Genomic DNA, 27,643 nt, shown 5'->3' with positions numbered 1-27,643 from the left:
CTCAGTGGTAGAAAAAAGAAGTACTGATACATGTTACAACATAGATGAAGCTCAAAACACTATGCTAAGTAGAAGAAGCCAGCCCCAAAAGACCACATATTATATGATTCTGTATATATTAATTGTCTAGCACAGGCAAAAGCACAGAGACAGAAGTAGATCAGTGGCTACTGAAGTAGATCAGTGGCTTTATATTTATATTTATATTTATATTTCAACCTCCTCAAAAGATCTTGAAAACCAGCTGAACCCAAAACTAGCTAAAAGTCCCCTGCAGTCCCAGGCAGCTTTCACTTCAGCTTAAGGGAAACCGGCCAAACTTTCAAAAGTCCAGAGGGCCCATTCCAGCCAGAGGGCCCCAGGCCTCAGGAATTCACTCCCAGCCAAGGTTAGTGGGCTTCCTGGCTCTGTTAACCATTCCCATCCCAGAAGCTCATTCTGCATCAGTCTAAGGCAAAAGTGATCTAAGAGGTGTGGTTGTCGAACTAATGAGTCAGACCCTAGTCAACCATGTTTCTTCCGTGGGGTTTCCAAAGCTTGCCACCACCCTACCCCACTCTCTATCCCATCACTCCTCAAATACGGACCTTTCCAGTTTCAGCCCTTCTGATCCCTCCTTTAATTCCAGGGATTGTCAGGCTCTAAGCCTCCAGCTGTGGGGAAACAGCTCCAGCCTTCAGCTTGCAGTTTTCCTCCAACTCTAAAAACAGCATCACAACTGTTAGAGCATGGCCTAAACAGAAGCCAGAACAGGACAAGAATTGTCTTTAAAGTATTTGCCAAAACCTATAGAAGTAGCACTGATGTCCAAATCCTTATCCTCTCCATTCCACACTGCCACCATCATGCGCATATCCCTCCTGTAGGCACTGAACCAACTTATGGGACAAAAAGAAGACAGCCATGTCCCTGTGCATGTGGTGGAGTCAGTAAAATAAAAAGGGGCCAGGCATGGTGGTTCATTCCTATAATCCCAGCACTTTGGGAGGCTGAGGCAAGTGGGAGGTCAAGGCCAGCCTGATCAAAATGGAGAAACCTAAAAATACAAAAAATTAGCAGGGCGTAGTGGCACATGCCTATAATCACAGCTACTCGACGTATGCCTATAATTCCAGCTACCTCCCAGCTAATCCTAACTGAGGCAGGAGAATCGCTTGAACCTGGGAGATGGAGGTTGCAGTGAGCCAACGTCACGCCATTGTACTCCAGCCTGGTCAACAAGAGTGAAACTCCATCTCAAAAATAAATAAATAAATAAATAATTAAAAAATAAATAAAAAGACAGGAAAATCTTTCAGACTCTACTTGTCCCTGGTTTGTAACATCAACCCTAAATCAAGGTACTTGAAGAATCTGAGTCCCTTCCAGGTCTTCTTACTGTTCTACGATGCATAAGTATTAGAAGGAATGTTGTTTTCTAAATTCCAACTTTAACTGTTCAAGGTCAATGGAAGAAGAAAGTCAGGAGTAAAAGAACCAACTACTTAGAGAACCTGGATGTCACTGCTATATGAGCATATCCTAGTGGAAGGGTGGGATGTGGGATCAGCAATGCTGGGATCAGATTGATTTCCTCAAACGGGTTCCAAGTATATTACTAATACCCAAGGATGCTTCTCAAAAAGTGTGTTCAAGAGTAAAAACATTCCTTTGCCCAGGTATTCTCAAGGCCACTGGTATATTCCTATGGAAATTCTGCAGATTAAGCACAGCTGGCACAGGAGACCTGAGGGCTTAGTAACACCTCTGAGAATGATAAAGGATGATGTGAAAATATCTCCCTTGTAGTTTCTTCTCTTACACTGAGTAAGTGTGGAAAGGCTACTGGTGTCTCCATATCTCATGTTTTGATGCAGTGAGGAAGTTATTAGTATTTTATAGAAAAATGCATTCTGAACATGTTCAGAAGTGATGCTGAGGAATACAAATTCCCCTAGACTTGAAATTGGGAATCAAGGCTATAGTCCTAACTATGTGACTTATCAGCAGTTCTCAAACTTTAATGAGCTTACTTATCACCCAGGGATCAAAAATTGAGTGGCAAAGGCAGGTTCTGATTTGGCAGGTCTCAGCTGCTGCATTTCTTCTTTTGTTTGTATGAGATGGAGTCTCACTCTGTCGCCCAGGCTGGAGTTCAGTGGTGCTATCTCAGCTCAATGCAACCTCCACCTCCCAGAATCAAATGATTCTCCTGCTTAGCCTCCTAAGTAGCTGGGCTTACAGGCATGTGCCACCACGCCCAGCTAATTTTTGTATTTTTGGTACAGACAGGGTTTCACCACGTTGGCCAGGCTGGTCTCAAACTCCTGACCTCAGGTGATCTGCCGGCCTCAGCCACCCAAAGACATGAGATTATATCCCAAAGTGATGGGATTATAGGCAGGTGCTGCATTTCTAACAAGCTCCAAGGAGAAGCTGGTGGTGCCAGCCCAAGGTCCACAAATGGAGTAACCAAGATTAAAACATCTCATTTCATTGAGCTTGTGTTCTGCCTTCAAATGAAGGAGGCTGAGCACGGGCTTCGGTCATGTCTAAGGCTGAGGACCGCCTTTGGTCATGTCTAGGATCTTACCTGTTATTGTAAAATTCTACCTCTCTTTGGAGTGGATGCAAAGTGTTCACAACAATTACATGCAGACAACAGAGTGGTTCAAATTCCAGCTCCTTATGCCCCTTCAATGTTCATAACTGTGTTATCATAATAGCCAAAAAAGTGGAAACAACCCAAATGTCCATCAACTGATGAAAGAATGGATAGATGCAATGTGCCACATACATGCACTGGAATATTACTCAGTAGTAGAAAAAAGAAGTACTGATACGTGTTACAACATGGATGAAGCTCAAAACACTATGCTAAATGGAAGAAGCCAGTCCCAAAAGACCACATATTATATGATTCTGTATATATGAATTGTCTAGCACAGACAAAAGCACAGAGACAGAAGTAGATCAGTGGCTACCTAGGGCTGGGGAGGATAACATGGGGATGAGGAGTGACTGCTAATGGGTATGAGGTTTTTATTTGGGGATGAAAATGTTCTGAAATTAGATACTGGCAATGGCTGCAAAATTTGGTTAATCTACTAAAAACCACTGAATTGCGGCCAGGTGCAGTGGCTCACGCCTGAAATCCCAGCACTTTGGGAGGCCAAGGCGGGTGGATCACCTGAGGTCAGGAGTTTGAGACCAGCCCTGGCCAATGTGGAGAAACCCCATCTCTACTGAAAATACAAAATTAGCCGGGCATGGTGGCACATGCCTGTAATCCCAGATGCTTGGGCCGCTGAGGCAGGAGAATTGCTTGAAACTGGGAGGCGGAGGTTGCAGTGAGCTGAGATCACGCCATGGCACTCCAGCCTGGGCAAAAGAGTAAAACTCTGTCTCAAAAAACAAACACACACTGAATTGCACACTTTAAAAGGGAGAATTTTATGGTGTGTAAATTATATCTCAATAAACTGTTTAAAAATTCTAGCTCCTTCGCATACTAAATATTTGACCTTGGATAAGTTGGGTTTTTTTCTCATCCTTAAAACAGGGATGACAAAAGGGTATCCTGCCAGAGACTAGTGTGCCAGAGTGGTTGCCATTACCCTAACGGGCTTCCTCACACAAAGCCTTCAGAAGCACTCATCAAAAACATCACCACATGCTAATTCATACTTGAAAGTTCACAAAAGCTGCATCTTAATGGAAATCATGTAGGCCAAGTAACTTATATATTTAAGATTACAGCAAAATATGCACTACGGAGAAGTGGAATTTGCAATTAATACTCCTTTCAGGTTTGGTTAGAGACTTCCATTTTTTTGAGCAATATCATTGTTTGAGTTTGAGGATTTTATCCTCTTGGCCAGTATTTGCTGACTTTCTGGGAACCCTGGGAACTAAAATGGTTGGAAATAATTGATTCTCCATCTGGATTGGATTCTTTCACAGGTATTTTGTCATTGCCCACAAACACTATGAAAATCATTACTCATATCATCTCATTTATGTGAAACATCCCTGGGATAGAAACAAAATTGCGCCCTGGAAGCTGTGTCCCTGAAGCAAATAAACTTTCTGTGTGCTGCAAAGAAAATATCACTTATTCTGTGGATAAACTGACAAGCGTTTGTGTGAGTAGCAGAAAACCAACTACCTTTAAATGGGGTCACTTTCCCATGGCGAACTTCTCTGTTACTGTCTTTGCCCTGGTGATTCTAATTTCCTACACCAAAACCTCAAGAAAAACTTTCCGAAGTCAGCACTCTGGACAAAAGGAGGCTTTGCTTGGAGAAGTGCTGAATAGACCATTGTTCTGATCCTAACTGACCGGGCTTCTCTTTGTTCTAAGTGAGCCCAGCACTTAGAAGTCCAGGGGCCACCAGGGCAGGGTAGAGCAGTCTGTAGACAACCACTTGCTGTGGACTCAGGGTGACCAAGGAAAACAAAGGGGTGATATCCGCACATAACAATTTTGAAGCCTTCTGAGAGGAGGTGTAGCCTCAGGAAACCTCGAGAAAGTGGACAGTAAAACAGGATGCAAGCTGGCTTGTCAGGCAGCATCCAGAGGTGGGACGTGGGCCCTCAGGGAGAGACTGCGCCTCAGGGAGTTGGCAGTGCAGTGTTCACCAGGTCATGACACTCCTATCAGCCCACATGGCATGGGCTCATGTTCCTCTGCCTTGTGGGCTGGGCAGAGTACCAGGAGGAGCATCCTCATTGTCCCAAATGCACGCCCTCTCCAAAGCACATACCCACTGCCTTTTGTTTTAGGGCACAGCTGCATTTGCATCATTAACTCTGGGACACTGTGATCCCTAAGCCATGTGGGAGTACTCGTGGGTGTTCAAAGCCAGCAATGAAAGGCCTGGGCCCTCTTCTCAAGAGGGGTAAAGCAGACCACCCACACGAGTGCCATCATGTCCCTGTTCAGCTGGGAGCAAAGACCCCACGGAAAGTACCATCGGTCCAGGGGCAAAGCTGCCAGCTACTTACCATTAACTCACCATTGCCGCCAACTGTCAGGCTCCCTGCCTGTTATTTCACTTCCAGCTCCATTGCCTCGGCCTTTTTATCTCTTATCGCCAGTGAGGATGTCAATATCCCAGCGTGGAGTGGGAATCTGAGCTGAGCCTGGGCTCAATTTGTCTGCTTTTTGCCTGCCAGAGGCAGAGTGGCTACTATCATTTTGCTCGCGAGGGAACAAACAAAGCTACAGAATGGATGTGGTATCTGTCGGGACTATCAAGCACCATACCAGCTGAATGGCTCTTAGAATGATACAGTTATACACATATTGTATAATTACAGAACCATATAGGTTTTAGTGAGCACAAGGACATAAGAAAGTCCTATTAGGGAGAACTCTGAGTGTAACCTATTCCCCTCCCTCCCCCATTTCCAGGCCAAATCTTGGCTTCAAAACATCTCAACAAATCTACCCTGTCACTATGAGACAACCCGCAGAGATGTGAACGGTAAAATCCTTTGCCTCTGAGCTAATCCTGTTCCTTCACATTACACCTGGGGAAACTGAGGCCAGGGAGATACAGGATGGTCATTCATGTCACTAATATTTATTGAGCATCTTCTGTGTGACAGGCATCTATTCAGCATTGAGCAGACCATGGTGAGCAAAAAAGGGTGGGGGTCTGCTCAGTAACAGAAGAAAAACCACCCCCTCCCCATAAGGCCTCCTGACTTTACGAGAGTATGCTAACTGCCACGAACTAGGACCTGCTCCAGAGAACAAGGCAGCCCAGGCATGGCCCCTGCCTGCCCTGTGCGCCCCCCTCTCCTACCATCTAGAATTCCTGCCAACTCTCTGCTACAGAATTTCCTCATGAAACAATTTCCTAAACTTCTAGGTCAGCCTCTTGACGAAGAACAGGAACCGGTTTTCCAAGGCCTCCTTCCCACACATATGCATTCCATAATTACACAGACGAGGACGCAAGGGGAACTACGCATGAGCATGGCTTGATTTGTGGAAATAATAACGCTTATCCTGGCTTAGCCACAGAGGATTGGAGCTTCCCCCTCAGACCCACCACCACCCTCTTAACCCTCCAACAACTTCCCTAGGGCTTGCTAAGGCCCACAACTCCGGAACAACTTTGAACGCCCTGAAATCCCGGTCAGAGCACCAACTGGTTTCACATTAAGATCTAACCAAAGGTGATGAGGCCTCGCAACCCCTTGCCAAGCCTGGCATGCCTACCAAGTTATTTTTGCGCCAGCATCAGCTGCCTCTTGGTCGAGTGATAGCTGATGTCAAAGGGTTTGATTTCTGAGAGCTTATGAAGCAGGTGGGTTTTCATGGCCTAAACATGCCATTTTAGAATTCCCACTTCCAAAGGATAACATGGTAAATACCCTGAAGAGAGCCCAGCCGGCCCGCTGTGCATGGGATCAGAGAGGAACAAATGTTTTGTAGCCCCACCCCATCTTCCAGTTGCAGCACGGGGCAGGAGAAGTGTCTACACCACAGTGGGCAGCTCAGCAAGACAAGTGACTATATTGCAGCGGGCAGCTCCGCGATCAAAGCTACAAACTTGGCCCAGGATCTCTCTCTGAGTGTGGTTTACACGTGCCCCTTAATTTATACCCAAATCCACCATAGGGGAAATGTCTTCTTAAGTTTCATAAAGAAAGAGTAAACAGTAATCATCTGGCCCTGAGCAGGCCAATATTTGCTTATTGTGTATACCTCTATACCTGGTGATGGGATGGAGGCTGGGATTTAGGATGGAGGGAGTATACGTAAAACAGAAAAGTTCTCAACAGACATCAGAGTGATCACAATTCTAAGGGGAAAGATCCCCAATTATGGCAAAGGAAACTTCCTGATCAAGCCCTGTGTTACTCAGTTTCCTTCCTAGCACTCATCACAATTTGAAACTGACACAAGTGTTTGCTTGTTTACTTGGTAACTGTCCATCTCCTCTCCTTCCCCAAGCTCCAGGAAGGCTTGGCCCTGTCGTATTTCCCAGACCTGCAGCCTCAAAGGTGCTCGGTGTCTGTTGGAGGGCTTGTGGGACTACTGTTGCCTGCACCCTTGCTCGCTCTCAGCTAGAGGTGCCTTGCACTCCCAGGAGTGGAGCAGAGGCCCACGAGGTGGCAGCCACAGCAGAGCCCGGGGTGGCGGCAGAAGGAAAACTGTGGGAGAGCCAGAGGATCTGGGGTTGGACTGAGCTCTGCCACCAACCTTGAAGAGGCCCCTTCACATCTCGAAGCCACAGATTCCTCCCTCTCTAAAGTACTAGGGGTAGGCGGAAGTAAACGCCAGGATCACTACAATCCCGCTGCCCCTGAAATTCCCTGATTGATTCGCTCAGGCTGGTGCCTGCCTTCCTTTCCACTGGCTTACACCCGCAGGGTACAGCCAGGAGCTCCAGGCAGCTCCCTCTCCCACAGCGGGCTCCTGCGGGCTGTCTCCAGAGCCCCAGCTGTGCATTCCTATGTCGCTGCCCCTATCTTATCACCCTCTTCTTTCCCCACCACCTCCGCCTTCCCTGTCCCCAGCTGACATCCCTGGCCATCTGGGCCCTTATCACCACGTCTAGCTGGCTATTCTTAGTGCCACATTTTTCCGTAACAGCCCTGTCCTCCAGGCTGCATTACCCAGGGGAGGAGAGAGCCACTTATCCATGTGGCTTCGGCACCGCAGAGTCGTTAAGGTGGAAGGCACGTCAGAGACCAGCCAGCAGCCTGGGTCCCTGCAGGGATGCACCTGGCTGCCACCAGGTCAGCATTCAAACTCCAACCCCTGCTGGTTCTCACTGCATTTCCTCCCCTCTCGACTCCCAGAAGCTTCACACAGGAGCACCTGACTTCAGGCCACGATAGAGTGGAAGTGGGAAGTACATGGGAACCCCGGGGGCCACCCAACTATCCTGCTGTGGGGACAGACCTACACTCTGTCTTCAAACTGAACAAATCATTTAGGATTTCTTGGCATTTGGATTTTAAAAGCGTCTCCACGTTTGGCGGTCTGCAGTGCAGGCACCCGTACCACAGGTAGCACCTACCTGCAGGATGCCTGGAGTCACCTCTGCCCGCAGCACAGGAGCACCCACGTCAAGGGCTGAACATTAAATAAACAGAGCTCATCCCTGTATTGGGGCGATGCCCACTCCAAAGTGCAAAGGCCAGCACCAAGCATTGCTAGGATGCCACATGCGTGCCAAGCACTTCACACATGCTCTTCAACGGTCCTAGGGTGGAGAAGGGTGTTTTCTTGGTTTTATAAATGAGCACATGAGGTTAGAAAGCTCATGTCACCTTTCACCCAGCTCTCAGCAGAGAAGCTGGGATTTGAGTCCAGGCAGTCAAGGCCTTTCCCCTTGTCCTCCTTGCTCCCTCACAGAGCCCTCCCGGAGTGACACTGGCTCGGGCTGGACCAATCTCCTGCCTCTGCTCCAGAAGGGAAGAAGGTGTCGTCAAGCTGGAGAGCTTCTAGGGTAACCACAGGGTGGTGGTAAAGGCTCTCTGGCCTGCCTGGATGGTTCACTCTCCCTCAGGAACACAGGGTACAAGGGATAGGACATTTCTAGCTGTACATGTTGAAGATGTTCTTCACACCATGGCTTTCTAACTTCTTCAGAAGAGAAAGTATGCTGTGGAGGGCTGAAAGTCTGTCAGAATTCCTAGGAAGTGACTGTGGAACAAATGAAAACCAAGAAGGGCAAGTGAGGCTCTTAAGACGAAGGTGAAGGGTGGGAAGCTTGGCCCTTACCTCCCTAGGGTCTCCTGCAAGGAGCAAGCATCCTCTCCACCTGCTCTAAAGAGCTGGAGACTCACTGATTAGCAGGAGCAGTCAGGGCCTGAAGAAGCTAGCCCAGGGCTGGTGTCCAAACTGAGATAGAGCAGGGGTCCCCTCTTAGGGGCCTGAAGGCCCCCCCAAACATAATTTTTTTTTAAATCTAAGGTCCCTTCAAGGGAAATTCCAGGTACCTGGCTAGCCTTGAGAAGCAACTTAATAAGCAAGGTAACAGTAGCCTAAAACAACACCCAAAAAAAGCTAAAATCACAGAATGTTTGGTGCCCCTCTAAAAACTAAAGGTAACACTTACTTAACATATTTCTCTGAGTTGTTTTTCAGAAGCTCAGACCTTCACCAAATGGATCTGCCAGCACACAGACCTCATATAAGGAGGCTGACCTATCACCACCATTCTTATTCTAAATTTCTTCCTGAGGGGCCTGGAGAAAGTGACACCCACGAGGTGGAGCTAACATTCTTTTCTGCTGACCCCCAGTTTTTAAATACAGCTTCTCTTCTTTAACCAACTGCAAATCAGAAAATCTTTAAATCTACCTATGAGCTATAAGGCCCCTTCTTCAAGATATTGGTTTTAAAGGGCCAAAACCAATGTGTAACCTCCATGTAGTATTGATTTATGATTTTGCCTGTAACTTCTGCTTTCCTAAAATATACCCCTGCCTTTAAAAGCCCTGACTTGCAAGGAGGAGGTCGATCATGGAGGAGGTCAGCATTTGAACAACAGCTGCCTGGTCCGCCTTGCTTGGCTTCTTCAGATAAAAATCTTCCTCTCGCCGGGTGCGGTGGCTCAAGCCTGTAATCCCAGCACTTTGGGAGGCCGAGGCGGGTGGATCACGAGGAGGTGGAGGTTGCGGTGAGCCGAGATCGCGCCATCGCACGCCAGCCTGGGTAACATGAGGGAAACTCCGTCTCAAAAAAAAAAAAACAAACAAACAAAAATCTTCCTCTCTCCTGCTGCAAACCTCAGTATAGATATCTGTCTTATTGATAGCAAAACCTAGCCGAGGGCTCATCCAGGCCTTGAAGTCAAATTCACCCATTTTTAGCAAGCCATGAATCTGCAGTAAGCTGAGAGTCTCCTTTCCTCTGGGATAACACAGACACTGAAGTCATTCACCCTGGGTATGGGCAGCTCTCTGCAGGAGCGTAACATGTATTTATTTATTCAGCAATGTCAGGGTTACATGAGATCTGTATGCATTGCAGGTGGGAGAGAGGCCAGAGAGGGGAAAAGGGGATACGAGGAGGTGAGAAAGCTGGATTGCAGACAAGCTAATTCAAGGACTTGCTCCAATTTTGTGCTTTAGAATTGAGGTCAGATCCAATCTCAACTCAGTCTGAGTAGGCAAAATATCCCTACGCATTGAGAAGAGAGGGAGGAGAATCTAAGGTTAATGTAATTTAGAAGGATTGAGATTAGAGAAAGAAAAACCACCTCTCTCTGCCATGACCCTCATGGCAAGTACTACAAACCGAACCCACCACACCCACACATGGCCTCAGATCATCCTAAACACGGCATTTCAGAAATCTAGTACCTATTGATTTGGTCCTTGAAGGAAAACCTACTTAGGATCCTTGGCTTAAATCAATGTGTGGGTGATCAATCTCTCACAAATGTCTGATGACTCTAGAATCATTAGGAAGCCATCAGCCAAGCCTTGCCCACCACACTCCTCAAGAGCAATGACCTAGAAAGGTCTTCCACAAGGGCGGGCAGACAGCACGGCCCCTCCCATACTAACCGCTGGCTCCTACCCCTGCACTTTGCAGAAGACAGCCCAGGCCACAGCCTCAGCCTTCACCAGCCCAGGCCCAGGTCATGTCAGACCCATGGTTCTGGAGGCAGCCCCAAACATCACTGCTTGAGTTCCTCTCAGGTTATGAGATCTGTGTCAAACTTTTTTGTTTTTTTGAGACAGAATCTTGCTCTGTCACCCAGGCTGATCTCAGCTCACTGCAACCTCTGCCTCCCAGGTTCAAGCAATTATCTCATCTCAGCCTCCTGAGTAGCTGAGATTACAGGTACTCACCACCATGCCCAGCTAGTTTTTGTATTTTTAGTAGAGGTGGGGTTTCACCATGTTGACCAGGCTGGTCTCAAGCTCCTGACATCAAGTGATCTGCCCACCTTGACCTCCCAAAGTGCTGGGATTACAGGCGTGAGCCACCACACCCAATCATGTCTGTCTAACTTTTTGCCTAAGGTTGTCATATCATTTTTTATATTTTTATTTTGCTCTTATTTAAAAAGTTGTAAACATCCCATGGTGATTTGCCTGTGTGTGTATCTGTGTGCGTGTGTATCTCTGTGTGTCTGTGTGTGACGGAGAAAGACAGACAGACACTGAAGGGCAGCTATCCCTGTGTGTTTGGGGCCTATGGTACCCAAGAAGGGAGGAAGAAAGAGGAGAGGAAAGACAGAGGAGAGGAGCAAGAAGAGTGCTGAGAGATGAGCCTTTGTTCTTATTTTTTCTGAAACCAATCCTCCCCTCCTTCTCTTCCCAGGACCTCCCTGTCTCTTTGCCTCCTCCTGGGCCTCCTTCCCTCCTGAGGATCCATCCTTGTCTCCCTCCCTGACTGTGTCTCTGGCACTCTCTTTCTCCATTTGCACATAGATCCTTTCCCCTTCTGCAAGTTATCACACTGGCAGTCACCAAAGGAAAAGAAGTGCAATGTCTCTTAAGTGTTAGTTGATGGAATTTTTATCTTCTTGACCCAAGTTTCCTTGACTGGGCTTGACTCACTCCACAGGAGCCAGTCCATCCCTGGCCTGAGCCTCCTGGGTCCTGGAGTCCAAGCGGCATGGCAGCATCACCCAGCACAGCGCGTACTGAGTCTCAGAAGTATCCAGAGGTCTGCCCTGCTGCACATCTCAAATAGCAGTAAGCATTTTCTAGCATAATTTTAAGGGCAGCAAAATGTCCTTAGGAACTGTTCAAATGTTACTAATGAAAGGAATGTTTATTGCTCTAACTGACTTGTCCTTCACTAATCCCTTCACCAGATACCTTTTATCAGAGAGGCATGCAGTCCATTTCTTCAACACGTCAATATTGACACAATCATCTGAAAACTCAAGTACAGTGGCATGTTTCCCAAAAGCATTATCAACCTGGCCCCAGATATGGTCCAAGTTGAATGTCAGCTATTGGAAGCATAAGGGTCTTCTGATTAAATAAAATTAAAGATGTCTGCTTTCTCCTATTTAATCTCATTTCAAAAACTATTTGTTCTATTATAGAGAACAAATCCAGCAATATTGTGGATTTCTTTTTGAGCTTAAGAAGCTATTTCCTGAGTGAATTTTATGCCGGAGTATTTTATCATTTAACAGCAATTCAAATAAGAAAAGAAACACTGTTTTAAAGAAAATAATTAGATTTTAATTTCTCCAACTTCTAGGTCTCCTAAGCTTAAAAACACCAAGAAAGCACTGAGAACATTTATATTTTCTGTAAATAAATTGGTGCTTGGGCCAGGTGTGGTGGCTCATGCCTGTAATCCCAGCACTGAGAGGCTAAGACAGGCAGATTGCTTAAACCCAGGAGTTCAAGACCACTCTGGGCAATATGTTGAAACCCTATCTCTACAGAAAATACAAATATTAGCTGGGCATGGTAGTGCACACCTGAAGTCCCAGCTACTCAGGAGGCTGAGGTGGGAGAATTGCTAGAAGTCAGGAGACAGTGGTTGCAGTAAGCCGAGACAGCACCACTCTACTCCAGCCTGGCAACACAGCAAGACCCTGTCTTAAAATAAATAAATAAATATACATACATATATATATATATATATATATATATATATGTATATAATATTTTTATAAGTATATATATTTTTATAAGTATATATATAATATTTTTATAAGTATATATACATATATATATATATATATATATATATGTATATATTTTAATGACACGGGCTAAATGCTTGTCACAGCCGACAAGGCTATCAGAAAGAAATTCGTATTTATTCAACTCTAACTGTACAGAGATAATAGAAATGGAAGACAATCACGTAAATAATTTGGATTTTACTAAAATTTTAGACCTAAATTAGTTAATATGTGGTGATAAAATTCGCATTATATAGTTGTCCATCTTTTAAAAAATTGTGAAATCATGCAGATCAGAGTTGCAATGGGTTAGTATACATCTGAAGACATTACTATTAGTTGCTGTCTTTAAACTACTAGAAACCTTCTAGATTCAGTAATTTCATATAAATTTTTTTAGCCATCCAATTCATCAAGATCAGAGAACTGGGTTGGTTACAGATGCTCACATCTCACATCTATAATCCTAGCATTTTTGGAGGCTCAAGTCAGATCACTTGAGCCAGGAGCACAAGATTAATCTGGGCAATATAGGCAGATCCCATCTCTATAAAATATTGAAAAATTAGCTGCATGTAATGGCATGCACCAGCTGCCCTAGCTATGCAGGAGGTTGAGGCAAGAGGATTACTTGTGCTCAGGGGTTCTAGGTGGCAGTAAGCTATGATCGCACCACTGCACTCTAGCTTGGGTGACAGAGTGAGACCCTGACTAAAAACCAAACAAACAAAAAACCAACACACACACACACACACACACACACACACACTCACACACACACACACGCACATCAGAGAACTGAAGAGAACAGGCTGGAGGGAAACCTACTTGCACTCAAACTGGCCCCACCAAAGCCACAAGAATGTCTCTCTCTGTTCCTGGTCAGTGAACAATCCCACTGGTGGGTAAGTCTACCCACCCCCACCATGAGCCAAGGTATAGGAAAAGTTAAGGCAGCTCAGCACTTTCTACTTTAAAAAAAAATTGATAAAGCATCTGTAATGATAACATATTTATATAAAATCATCCTAAATTTACCACAACTACTTTCACTTTTGCATATTATTCTACAGCGGATACTATGTTCTTCGATCTGAAAGAGATCGTCAAGATCTTCCTGTCCAACTTGATTTTATTGAAAAAGAAATGAAAACCTCAAGCTTAGAAGGGACTGGCTCAGGATCACAGTAATTGTGACAGGTCTATGACTAAGGCAGAAGTCTTCCAACTCCTAGTGCCGTACTCTTTCCACTACATCACCCCCTTCCTTGCTGGAATCCTGCTTGGTCTTACACAACACACAGGCAGAACCCCAATTCTGCAAGGCAAACTACCTACTCTACATTCCAAGAATTTATTGGTAAGTTAGTTACTTGAAATTGAAAAGAAATTTCCCTATGAAAGCAATGTTGCCTGTGCTGGATGAGTTCCCAGGCTAGCCCACAAAAGCAAATTCTGAAGCTATGAGAAGCAGAAGCAGGTAATCGTTGAACCCTCTGAGATTCCTAAAGTCCTCAAATACCTCTAATTGAGAATCCAATGCCAGCAATTCCATGAGCCAAGTCACTGTCAACCATGAGGGTAGAGAGGGAAAATACAAAGGCTTTGGGGGGGAAAAAAACAGCCTGAGTTCAAATTCAGATTCCCTCAACTTTCACAAACAGTTAAAAACTTTATTCCCAGTAACAATCTAATAGAAAAGGGTGAGAATGGAATGAAGAAAATCCCTTTATTCTTCATATATGTGCCTATCATTATTGGTGAGTTCCTTCTCCCTTCAGGAACAAGTGAGGACAGAGCAGTCGTAAGAAAATGCTGTATTGTCCTCCAGAGGAAGGACAGCAGCCTTGCTCAGAAACAGTGGCTGATGGCAATGGAAGAGAAGTGAGCAGGCTGGCCCCTGGGCATGGCACAGAAGCAGAGGGGTATCTGAGGACCTGCAGCAAAGCCCCTTCCCAGCACTGCCCTCCCTTACTCTGCAAGGGAGCCCCTGCCACTAGCTGTTCAGTCCCTCCCCCTCAACCTCCATCCTGTGCACCACTCCAAAGGTCTTGGCCCCCACATTTACCATGCCAACAACTTTCATCTGCTATGCCCAGGGGTCAGCAACAGCATCTTGGATTCCAGGGAGACTTGACTTTCAGCAGGTGAAGGGGGAGCAGGACCATGTAGGAAACCTAATAATCATCTCCTCTATGCCTCTCACTTCAAAGGCACCTCCTGTATTCACTTCTCTCAACAACCCTCTAACACAGGTCTTAATGTCCCAATTTGACCTAAGAGAAAGTGATGTTCAGAGAGGTTCAGTGAATTATGTTGTCATTAATATACAGTAAATAATGGGAGAATCAGGATCCAATACTACAACTCAGTGTCCCTATGGCAGCAGTGGGATGGGGCCCTGGTCACCACCTGGCACTCTAAACACAAGTTCCCATAAACTGCACACATGGAAATTAGGAGCTCCCGAATTCCACTGCCCATGTGGTGTGCTGCACAGCTTGTGGGGCCTCTTCAGGAAGCAGCTTACAGTAATGCCCCATGGGAAAAGAACCTCTGGATTAGTGCATCACACAATGATTGTATTAGCACCTCACATTTGCACTGTATATGTGGCTTACCAAGCCCCAGCTTGAAATAGCATTAGATTATAACCTGAAATATAAAATAAATAGTCACAAGTCTTTACTGACATAAACAGATGACTCAATAAATACATACACGGGGAAGAATAGACTAATCTCCCATTCTGCCCTCAAATAAGAGAAGTGTAACTCCCATCCCTTGATTCTGGGCTGCGTATGGAGACTTCCTTCCAACAAGTGCAGCATGGAAAGGGGAGAGAGAGAGTAGCTGAACAGTGGGAAAGGCTGACAAATGCCACCTCAGCCAAGGTGCTCAAGGTTCACATCAAGTTGTAAGTCATGCTGACAGCACAAGTCCTTGATAGGATGTAGTGAGAATAGAGCTTTACAAAGCATCTACCTCCATTCTAATGATGAGAAAGACATGAGACAAATCACAATTGAGGGACACTTTACTCAATGCCTGACCAGCACTGAACAGAACTGGCAAGGCCATCAAAAACAAGGAAAGTCTGAGAAACTGTCACTGCCAAGAAGAGCCTAAGGAGACGTGACAAGTCAGCATCATGTGGGGTCCTGGCCAGGGACCTGGAACAGGAAAAGAACATCAGCTAAAAACAAAGGGAATCTGAATAAAGTATTGCACACTAGATAACATTAATTGTGAAAAAGTACCATCTTTGTGTAAGCTGTTAATAATAGAGGTAACAGTGTGGGATATAAGGGAATTCTCTGTATTATCTTTACAATTTTTCCATATATCTAAAACTATTTTAAAATTAACTATATTTTTCAAAATGCTTTGCTTTTATACTTGATCATCTAATACTATGACCATTTGACCAGAGCTTCCCTTTCTCCATCAAAGCCTGAAGATGAAAGAAGTTGGCTGGAATCTTTCCCCACACTGCAGGTCAGACAGGGCCATCCATGATGGCCTCACCATACTGCATAATGAAGGTGTTATATGGGGACCCATTAACAACTATAGCCTAGGTGCTATACCCCAAGGTACTCCCCCAGCCTAAGGCAGCCCAGCCAATGAAGCAATTCACCCATCTCTAAGCTCTGGGTGTGAGCAGGGTTTGGTTGATCACTCTCTCCTGCACTACCCTTTGTGGTCACTGTTCATACCATATCAGCAATATGCTTATTTTCCACCTTCTCTTCTTCTAACAATCCCCTTTGTCATAGTTGCCTTACTCTGCTTTGTACATATCACTTATCTCCCCAACTAGACTGAAAGCTCCTCTTTCTCAATAATGATGTCTTTTGTCTTAGGATGGCTCCTGTTCCCCAAAGGGGCAGTAGATGAGTGTGGCCATAAAAATGCCCATTAACAGCCATTGCTGGAGTGTATAGAAAAAAGAAACACAGTGTGGGAAGGACAAGAACTAAACAACGACCTTCTCCAAAGGCAGAAGTCTTAAACAGCAAGGAGACTTCCCCTAAACTCCAGGCTTCTGATTAGGAACAGTGCCCTTAAAGCCAGCCCTGGGCAAAGCAGGGGTCACAGCAAAAGGCGACACAGTCAAAAAATGCTCAGAAACAGTAGTGTCTGAACAAATGCATGAAAGGATATGTGCAGAAATAACTACACAGCTCAAAAATAGGCCAAGTTCCATGGAGAGGTTAATTTCTTCTTCTAGGCTGGAAAGTATTAAAATATATTTGAAAATTAAAAGAAAAAGGAGATGGGAAAGATTCATGAAAGCTAGTTTGGCCAAGTTACCCAGGTGGTTCAACAGAGCCACTTTGAGATTTCATAGAGGGAAAGTTTAAATTTTTCCAAAAAGAAAAAAAAAAAGAAAAACCAAACTAACAAAAAACAAACCAGAAAACCATGAACGTACTTTGTTAAAACACGTGAGCCTGTCGCACATCCCCTTATTGCAGCAGAAGATCCACAGGCCAATGGAGGGGCAGAGAAGAGGCCCCAGCTGAGGCAAGCACCTATTTTAATCCAGAGACACTCCCCATCCTTGCTACTGGTCTTTAATCATCTCTGTGGCAACCCACGATGTGCACACACACTTGTAGAGGTGAGGAGGGGTAGGTGAGTGGTTGGAAGTACATGCTACCAAAAATTTTTTAAATAACTCTTAGGATCTCTTTTATGTTACGCCTTATACGGCTATGAAGGGGGTAAGGGAGACACCAAAAACGCAGCCAGAGGGAACCGCAAGTCCGCCCTCCTCACCTCTACTGCTTAAACTAATTACTGATAAGTTTCCACGTCCCTCTTCCTTCCTACACCAACCAAAGTCATTCCGGTGAGTTTATGAGTTTCTCTGAACTTCCAAATGCCCCCGAGGAAATTCCTATTGATCAGACACCATACTTGCTTTAATGCAGAACCCTTTCTGATATAGGTGAGTGGGAAGAAAAGGAACAGAAGAGGTGAAGGAAGACACCTACTCCTCCGGTTTCTGCTTCCTCTTTTCTCCACCTTTTTATGGATTCTCAAGTGTTCCCTTCCTTCTTGGGGACACCAGAACTTACCCCTTAGTATAGGTCAGAGGGCTTTCTATGTCATCTGAATATTGAGAATAGTTGTAATATTCATAAAATAAATAGCATATAGATTATGAGGCCATAATTGGTCTACCGAGATCTTTGCCTACTATGTAACACATCCAATTCAGTAGAAAAAAATTCTGCCTTAGGCTATTTCCAGGCTGAGACATCCTGAGCTAAGTGAACTCTACTAAGCTCTGGGGATCTCTTTCAGAGAAATCAAGAAAGAAAAGGTACCAACTCAGAGAGAAAACACTTCAGGAGTGGACACACAACTCTTTACTTATTACAGCTGCTGCTGTGGTTGCCTTGATTCTCACACCATCAGGCAAGACTGGTAAACTTTTATGGAATCAGTTTCAGCTCTACCAATAATAAAAGCAAATTACAAAAGCTGCTCCTTTCTTTTTTTTTTTTCCTTTTGAAGACTCTACCTTATCACTGTTAGATTCAGAAACCCTTAATATTTGAACGTAAACCAAAATTTTTGCGAAAGCCAGATGTTCTGTATAGAAGCTTATGTGTGCTACACAGCTTAGTAGCATATCTGAAGGCACTCTTCCCAGTGAAAAATACACCAATGCTGACGGCTATAGCTTTCACTGAGGGTGCACGGTGGCCCATCACAGGATGAGCCTAACCCAGGTAAGCATTGTGCCCAGCTGTGCTTCAGCATATTTATTAAAAATGCAAGTCTAGCGTTAAGTTACTCATCATTGGCATTTTAAATCCATATTGAAGTCTTCTGAGCAGGCATCAACACAGAGCAAAACAGCCTCAAGGTTTTCCCCACCTGTCTCTCTCAGCCAAGTCACACGCATCTCAGAAGCTCTTCCCTTAAACCCTGTTTCCTCCCAAAACATGCTGGACCTTTCCTCTCACTTCCCACTTTACCACCTACTGGCTGCAGCTACACCCTCCACAGATCCTTTCTCACATATTCCCAAGCCTTCTCTTCATGGTCCCACAAAACCAAAGACGCAGGTGCTAAATAGGAAACATAGAATCCTCCTTAATTAAAAAGAAGATTCCTTAAAAGGTGAATACTTAGACATCAATGTTTTTCTTCTCAGACTCACTTTTAGTCAGCACTAAATGGCACTGTGACAATTCACCCCATGACAGAGGGGGGATGACAGTTTCAGCTGTGTGACCCTGCTTTGCATGGGCAGTCAAGAGCTGGGTGGGGTATGTACAAGCAAGGCTCTCTCCAGAAGCTTGATACAGTCCCCAGAGCTCAGCCAGAAAGGCAGTAGAAGTAGGTCTCTCTCTGATCCCATCACTGACACTGTTGCCCCCAGGGGACCCACAGGCTGGAACTCCTCCTTTCCCACCCCCATCCAGGAGTCCCCCAAGAACACCTAGGGACTCGATAAGCAGTTTGAAAACTACAGGTAGATGATTTCTATAGCCCTATCCCCCTATTCCATTCTTACCCACAACATGGGATCACACACTGTTTTATAAGAAATGACCATTTCTTTTCCACTAATCCTCTAATGCATTACAATCAATTGTCCTTTTCTTCCTCTCTCTCTCAAGAAGATAAGAAAAGCCATGAGTATATCCAGGCTACAAACCCCTAAGCTGGTGCTGCTGAGAAAGTCTACAGCCCAGACCCCAGTTCTCTGGGCAATCTTTTGCATTTGTCAGAAAACTACTTTACAATCACTGTCAGAAGGTGATTTGTCACAGTCCATCAAAGGTCATGCAAAGATGGAAAATCATGCATAGCTAAAGGATTTGTTTGAGGCCCATAGTTAATTATAATTGCACCAGGGGCCCAGGGAGCCTGGCTTACCTGTCACTGTTCACTGCTCAGTTCAAAAGGAGTTCAAAGCAACAGAAGCCCCATTAACTCCACAGACGGCCTGCAAAACATCGGAAAAGTACAAGCCCTAGGGGATAGCAGATGTAAATGTCGGGAGACATGTGAGGTATATACTGAGGGTGTACATGGCCTTGACAGTATCTACAGGCAGACCTTCTGTGCTAGGGTGTGGCAGCCAAGAGGTTCGTGTCTGCCAGGTGGTTCCAGCCAGTAAGATGGCACCAGCGGAGAGACCAGGAAGGGAAGGAAGAAACAAATTTCAGGAGAAAACAAAAGCAGATGAGTATGCCACTCTTCTGAAGGCCACAGCCCAACCTGTTTATAAATTCTCCACTTAGGGTAGCTGCAGCCAGAATCAACGCATGTGCAGTAAAGATTGAAATGTATGCTCCAATGACAGTGAACTCAACTCAGAGCCTGAGGAAGGGAAAGCCCATAGCATGTTTTATATTTTTAATGATTTTTTTGAAAAATTATTTTGGCTCTTTCCCATATTAAATACACTTATTTACCTGTGATCCCTAGACAGCTGTTTTTTAAATTGTACTTTAAGTTCTGGGGTACGTGTGCAGATCTTGCAGGACTGCTGCATAGGTACACACATGCCATGGTGGTTTGCTGCCTCCATCCCCTCATCACCTACATCAGGCATTTCTCCCGCTGTTATCCCTCCCCAACCTCCCCACCCCCCAGGTAATCATTAAAAAACCTGGACAGCTTTTTTTTTTTTTTTTTTTAAAAAAAGAAACCTGAAAGTTTAACAAACATTGCCAGCACCTGTCTAAATGGAAAATAAATCTCTCTTAATAAAATTGTGCTAAAAAGCTTTCTTTTGAAAGAATCATAATAGGTAGATTGCCATAATATATAGATAGGATTAAAGCAAAAGAAAAATCTACTGTGAAACACTGAAAATGTTTTATGCTTCTTATTGCTCCTATCCTATCTCAGAATTTGTCCCTCACATGTTTAACTATTTTATTTATCAAACTCATACAATCCAAATAGACTCTTGCTAGGATCAAGGTTGCTAAGGCTGGAGGTAAGCCAACATCTTGCCAGAAGCCCAGAGGAAGGTTTGCTGCAGGATGTCTGCAGAGAGGAAAGGTATGGAATGATTACTGTAAGGATATGCTGGAAAATTGATAAGAAACTGAAGTGACTTTGAGCTTAATATAGCAGATTGGACACATGCACTCCAATTTCAGAAATGCTACTGACACCTCTGGCTGGCTGTCATTTCTTCTCCAGCTTTCTTTGTTCTTGCAGGTTTATGACTTTGTTTGTTCTGTAAAGAGTGAACCTCAACTTAGCGGGTTTGAAGAGCAAATAGAGATACATGGGCATGTGTTTGGATTCTGCAGATGAGAGAAAGGTGAAATCTAAGTGGGAGCAAAAGCAGCAAGTCAGTTATGGCAAGACCTCCAAAGGGCTCAAGAACATGAAAACAGGTGTCTCTGAAAGCTGGGTGTAGGTGGCAGCTGAATACAGAACGCCTGGTTGAAAGTTTTAAAAGGAGCAATTAAATGCTGGAATATCCTCTCCCATGCCGAAGAGCCAGAATCAATTATAAGGCTAAAAAGAGGTCAGAGGAGATGAGGCCCAGACAGAGAGGTTGGAGGAGTGGGCTCCAGGGCAAATGTCTATGAGAAAAAAAAAATGAACTGATAGAATTTCCAGTGCATCAAAACAAATTGAGAAAAAATATTTAGCTGTCTCAGAGTTCACGGATAAATTCATCATAAGTACACAATGCACATGAAAAATAAGGTAATCAGTTCCAAGAAAACAGGTTCTACAAGAAAGGAAACAATCACATGAGGCTTGCCTGTGAGAAATACTGACATCATCTTAATAATGTGAGCATTAAACATGTAAGTATATTGAGAGAGTGAGGGAAGGGTGTGTATGCCTGTGTGTGTGCTCCTGTGTGTGCTCATGTGTGCACGCCCCCATATTTTTGGTTCCATGTGTGTGCCCATGTGCTCCTGGGTGTGCTCCTGTATATGTGCTCCTGTGTATGTGCTCCTGTGTGTGTCCATGTGTGCCCCTGTGTGTGCCCTCCTTTGTGTGTGTGCCAACCCTCTGTCTCCTTTTCTTCCCAGCCATGTGAGGGTCAACCTCAGGAACTGGAATGTCTGAAGGCCAAAGGTGAGAGCTGCCTGCTTGTCTCAGCATTAGAACACTGCCCAAGCTCTCATGATCTATATGCAAAATACATTTGGATTTTAAAATGTGATGGGGAAGAATAAAAGAAAGAGTACCATCTTGGAATTCAACCACAATAATTTTTTATTTAAAATATAAAGAACAGAACAAGAGCAGAACAGCAAGAATTGCTCAAACCAGTATAAGAGAAACTGTATGTCAGTCTTCAGAATAAAACTTCCATAGTGATGTCACAAAACTGAGCCTACATTTCCAATCCAGTCTCTTCTCTCACTTATCCCACAAAAGCCCTGGATTCCAGCCCTCACCCTGAGGACACCTCCTGCATCCTCATGCCCAGCCTCTGCCTGTGCTGTGCCAGCTTCTTTGCTCTCAGCCTCTGGCCTCATTCAAAGCCTGGCCTCCCCTGGCTCCCAGTTCCAGCCATCCCTGAGCCCCTCCATCATGCCCTGGACTCTGGACCCCTGCTTCGAGGCTGTGGGCAGTTGGCCCATGTGTGTAACATTCATGTCCCCACAGGGGTATACCTGCTCCATGAAGGCAAAAACTGGGTCTGAAGCCTCTTCTGGAGACTGCACTGTGCAGAGCATGTAGGAGCATACACCCCACTGTAAAAGCCACGTGTAGTGAGAGACAGGTTTCATTTGGAGTTGCAGGACTCCAGCTGCTGGATTTTGAAGATCTAGCTCCACCTTTCTAACTAGCTGTGTGTCCTCAGAGCTGACTCTTGGAGTCTCTTTTCTCAGTTCTCACCTGGCTCACCTTACAGTATTGAGGAAACAAAACTGTCATGTAAATTAAAAGCTTTGCCAAACTCAAGATATTTATTTTATATCTGGAGACATATTAAGCCAATCCTTTTACCCTAATGTCTCCATGGCAACTGACCAGACACAAAAAGCTAATAGAAAATGAGTGGTGGTCAGGACAACACCAAGCTAGAATTAGTTTGATCAAGAAGAACTCTAGCTAGTATCTAGTATCTAGTCTGTATTTTTAATTTTTTGAGGAACCTTCATACAGTTTTCCCTAGTATTCAACTTCTGGGTATTTTTCCAAGATTTCAAAACTGGACCTCAAAGAGATGTCTATGTAGTAAGCACTGTAGAGACTGTAAACAAAGAGATGTTTATAATAATCAAGATGTCAAAAGAACTTAAGTGCTCAACAGTGGGTAAATGGATAAAGAAAATAAATCGTTCTATTATAAGGACACAAGCACACGAATGTTCACTGCAGCACTGTTTACAATAGCAAAGACTTGGAACCAAACCAAATGCCTATCAATGATATACTGGACAGGGAAAATGTGGCACATATACACCATGGAATACTATTTAGCCATCAAAAACGATGAGTTTGTGTCCTTTGTAGGGACATGGATGAACCTGGAACCCATCATTCTCAGCAAACTGACACAAGAACAGAAAATCAAACACCACATGTTCTCACTCATAGGCAGATGTGAACAATGAGAACACATGGATGCAGGGAGGGGAGCATCACACACTGGAGTCTGTGGGGGAAAACCAGGGGAGGGACAGCAGGGAGTGGGGAGTTGGGGAGGGGTAACACGGGGAGAAATGTCAGATATAGGTGATGGGGAGGAAGGCAGCAAACCACATTGCCATGTACGTACCTATGCAACAATCTTATATGTTCCTCACATGTACCCCAAAACCTAAAATGCAATAAAATATATATTTTTTAAAAAGAAAATATGGTGTGCATATATGTACACACACATATGTATTTGTATGTATATATATGCACATATACATACATACATTTATATAATACATATATATACATACACACAATGAATTATTACGCAGCCTTAAAAAAAGAAAATCTTGCCATATGCAACAACATGGATGAACATAGAGGACATTATGCCAAGTGAAATAAGCGAGTCATAGAAAGACAGATCCTGCCTGACTCCACTTCTATGAAGTATCTAAAATAGCCAGACTCCGAGAAGGGCAGAGAGCAGAAGGGTGGCTGCCAGGGACTGGAGGGCAGGGGAATCGGGAGTTGCTACTCGACTGACATAAAGGTTTCAGACGTGCAGGATGAACAGGTTCTAAAGATCTGCTGTAGTATGCCTATAGTTAACACTACTGTATTGTACACAGAAAAATGTGTTAAAAGGATAGATCTTATGTTAAACGTTCTTACAACTGTTTTAAAAATGTCTAGTCTCAGCAAACTGACACAAGAACAGAAAATCAAACACTGCATGTTCTCACTCACAGGCAGGTGTTGAACAATGAGATCTCATGGACACAGGGAAGGGAGCATCACACACTGGGGTCTGTTGTGGGGGAATAAGGGAGGGACAGTGAGGGGTAGGGAGGTTGGGGAGGGATAACATGAGGAGAAATGCCAGAAATAGGTGACGGGGATGGAGGCAGCAAACCACATTGCCATGTAGGTACCTATGCAACAATCCTGCATGTTCTGCACATGTACCCCAGAACCTAAAGTGCAATTATATATATATATATAATACAAAGTGTTTAGTCTGCAAATGTTAAGGTAAAGGGATAGCTATTCTGTTATTCTTTTGACTTCTCAAATTTTTTTGGCCTCTTTTCTTGACTCACTCTGACAACAAATGAATAATTCCAAGCCAGACAGGCCTGCTCTGTGGGCAGACTCATCATTAATTCTCCAAGAAAAACTACTGTTGGATTCTACAGTTCTGGAAAGTGGTACAAGTACTGAAAAGGCTCCTGAGACACTTTTAAGATAAAAGTCTTAAAGTCCCCAGCATTTGTGGCACCAAAAAAAATGCCAAGAGGCACCCTCATAATTCTCATAACTCGTGATGACAACGAGCTACGATCCCAGCTTACGACGTGGCCAGTCACGGGGTGGGGAGAGCCCTCATGCCCAGGATCCCGGCTTGAAGAAACTTGCAAGCAAATGGGATTGCTGCTTGTGGAGGGCAAAGGGGGCACAAAAAGAGCAAATTTGAAAAAAAGGAGCCACAGGCAGGAAAAGGAACTGAGGGAGCAGCACAACAGTTCAGGTCTAAAGGGAGCCAACACCAGTCCAGAGGGCGGCTGGCATCTGTGCTGTGCCAGGGTCCGACCCGCAGACCCAGGCTTTCAGGAGGGATGAGTAACATACACTGACCCAGATATTTTGCCTGTCAGTCTGGCTAAGGGTCCGGGCCACTCACAGACACCGAGGAGGGTCCAGTAAAGCGTTAGCAGCCGCAGCCCCGATCAGCCAAACCTTTTGCTGAAGCTATGCAAACCCTCTGGCCTTCCAAAAAGGTTTGTGACTATTTCCTATAACTATCCTTATAATTTTTCCTCTAAAATTTTTCCCACGACCCTGACTGAACTCCCACAGTGCTGAGCCACTGCACCAGCCCCCTCAGAACCTACCTTTTATCCTTAACCAGTCAAATTCATTCTGTATCCATGACATAACTGACAAACAGGAGCTCCACGCAGGACGGGACACCCCTGTTAGCCCATAAGCTCGAGGGGTCCTGCTTCCCTCTCACCCACCTCAGAGAAGCTGCTTTCACCCTGCGTGGCTTCTCGTGCCTTGCCCTTGAGCAGGGCTCTGTTCCTGCCTGATTGCCCTGCTGAATACTGTGGATATGCAGAACCCAGGACGCCAGAGGAGAAGGAAGAGCAGTGAGGCAAAAGGCTAAGGCATCACCAGACAAGCTGAGTCAATCTGGATAGAGGGCCACACCCAGCCAGCGGCTAGGAGAAAGGGCAAGTGGTTTGAATGTTGCCCTCAGGCAGCTTTGAGTTCCCATAGACATGGATAGACAGACAGGGGCACTTATGACCACTTCCAAGAAAGCAAATAACCAGTGTGAGTTCTTATGAAATGATTTTTGGCCATTGGATTCTTTCTTTTGCTGGTACTGGCTTCATAAGCCTACACCCAACACGGGAGTGAACCAACTCTAGTCTGTGACATCAGCTACATTAACATTACATACCAAGTAGTTCTGTCTTTCCTGTGTCTATCATAGTACAATTAGTGATGACCACCATGAAGTCATGAGGTATTCATTAGATTGATTTGGATCAGTCATAACAAGGTTATCAATATTTAGTTTTTAAATTGATTTTGTTATTATCTATTTTCTCTGGGAACAAAGAGAAGATATAAGAGTCGTTTGCTAAGAAAGTTAACAATGTAAGCATTAACAATGTAAACGTGTGATATGGTTGGCTTGTAACAAGAAACTAAATTGAAAGACTTCTGCAGTAGGAACAAATAATGAACAGAAATGATTATCAATTATTCTTATGTAAGACCTCAGAGACTGGAAGCCAGCTGGAGCTTTCCTGGGCTCACTGCTCAGTAAGCAGTTGCTTCACATACTTAATTTAAAAAAAATTAAAAATAAACAAATGTGTGTTTTTTAAATAATCTCTGACACAGTGAGGCTTTTTTGGTTTGGGGGATTTTGTTTGTTTTAAGAGACGGGGTCCTGCTCTGTTGCCCAGGCTGGAATACAGTGGTGCAATCATAGTTCACTGTCACCTCAAACTCCTGGCCTCAGTCTTCAAAGTAGCTGGGACTACAGGTGTACGTCACCATGACCAGCTAATTATTTTTATTTTAGTTAGAGACAGGGGTCTCACCATGTTGCCCAGGCTGATCTTGAACTCTTGGCCTCAAGAGATCCTCCCACCTTGGCCTCCCAAACTGCTAGGATTATAGGCTTGAGCTATGTGCCCAGCCTCAGGGAGTTTTCTTAAAAACAAAACAAACAAACAAACAAACAAAAAACTGGTTGTAAATGATACTGATCTAACACTCAACCTATCTTAACCACCTCCCTTTAAAACCCCAGGAGTGGTCTAACCTCAGAGGCCCTGCAGCCCCAGTCTTCTCCTTCCTACCAGGGAGCTAGCTCTGCTGGCTGCCTTACCTTTCACATTAATTCTGCTCCTTATTACTGGCTGCTCATCAAAGGTGGAATTTTATTTCTTTTATCAAACTGTAAGAAAAATACAATTCAATTATTCTAAGTGAAGTAACTCAGGAATGGGAAACCAAACATCGTATGTTCTCACTCATAGGTGGGAGCTAAGCTATGAGGATACAAAGACATGAGAATGACACAATGAACTTTGGGGACTCAGGGAAAAGGTGGGAGGGGGTGAGGGATAAAAGATTACACACACTGGCTACAGTGTACACTGCTCTGGTCATGGGTGTACCAAAATCTCAGAAATCACCGCTAAAGAACTTATCTATGTAACGAAACCATCACCTGTTCCCCCAAAACCTACTAAAATTAAAAAATAATAAATTTAATGAAAAATGTGGTCCAAAAATCCTCCCCAAAAAAACGGTCATTTTCATCATCAGTATCATCATATATAATATTTAGTGTTCATTTACCCAATCTTGGTGCCCATTTAATAATGATTCAATCATCCAGATGAACTTGTAAAGCATCTTTCCCTAAATAATTTATATTTTAATATATATATGGAAAAAAATTTACTGAACAAACTAATATTATGTATATCAGAACAAGAGGAATGGAATGTCATTTTTTTAATTCCAAGAATTCTTGCCAAGCATAAAACACTACAAGTCGTTTTAGGCTGTCCATTTTGCTGCTGTTTTAGAATGCATTTAGTTATCTCCTAGAGTAAAACTCTGTGGAACAAGTAGGGGAAGACGTGAGTAAAAGTGAGGAGAGCAGTTAAGACAGGAACCAAAGTTCTGGGGTCAGCTGGACCTAGGTTCCAATTCTGCCTTCTGCCTCGCAAACATTAGGCAGGTACCCTTAAGCCTTGTGAAGTCTCAACCCCACACAAATAACATACGGATGACAAGGGTATATGCAGCATGGATGCCAAGGAAATGTAACAAAATTCGAATCATAATCACAGTTATTCAAGCCATATACTTAATATTTTGTGCCT

The 27,643-nt window shown here is 44.4% G+C and overlaps 1 protein-coding gene across 12 annotated transcripts in view; it reads right to left on the bottom strand.

Moving 5' to 3' along the window:
• Positions 1-27,643, bottom strand: part of FHOD3 (formin homology 2 domain containing 3) — a 487,025-nt gene that overhangs the window by 310,043 nt on the left and 149,339 nt on the right. The gene's annotated exons all lie outside the window — the stretch shown is intronic.

The sequence above is a fragment of the Cebus imitator genome, unplaced genomic scaffold (genome assembly GCF_001604975.1).
Source record: "Cebus imitator isolate Cc_AM_T3 unplaced genomic scaffold, Cebus_imitator-1.0 Scaffold342, whole genome shotgun sequence".
NCBI classification, from domain to species: domain Eukaryota; kingdom Metazoa; phylum Chordata; class Mammalia; order Primates; family Cebidae; genus Cebus; species Cebus imitator.
This window is presented reverse-complemented; position numbering and strand designations above follow the sequence as displayed.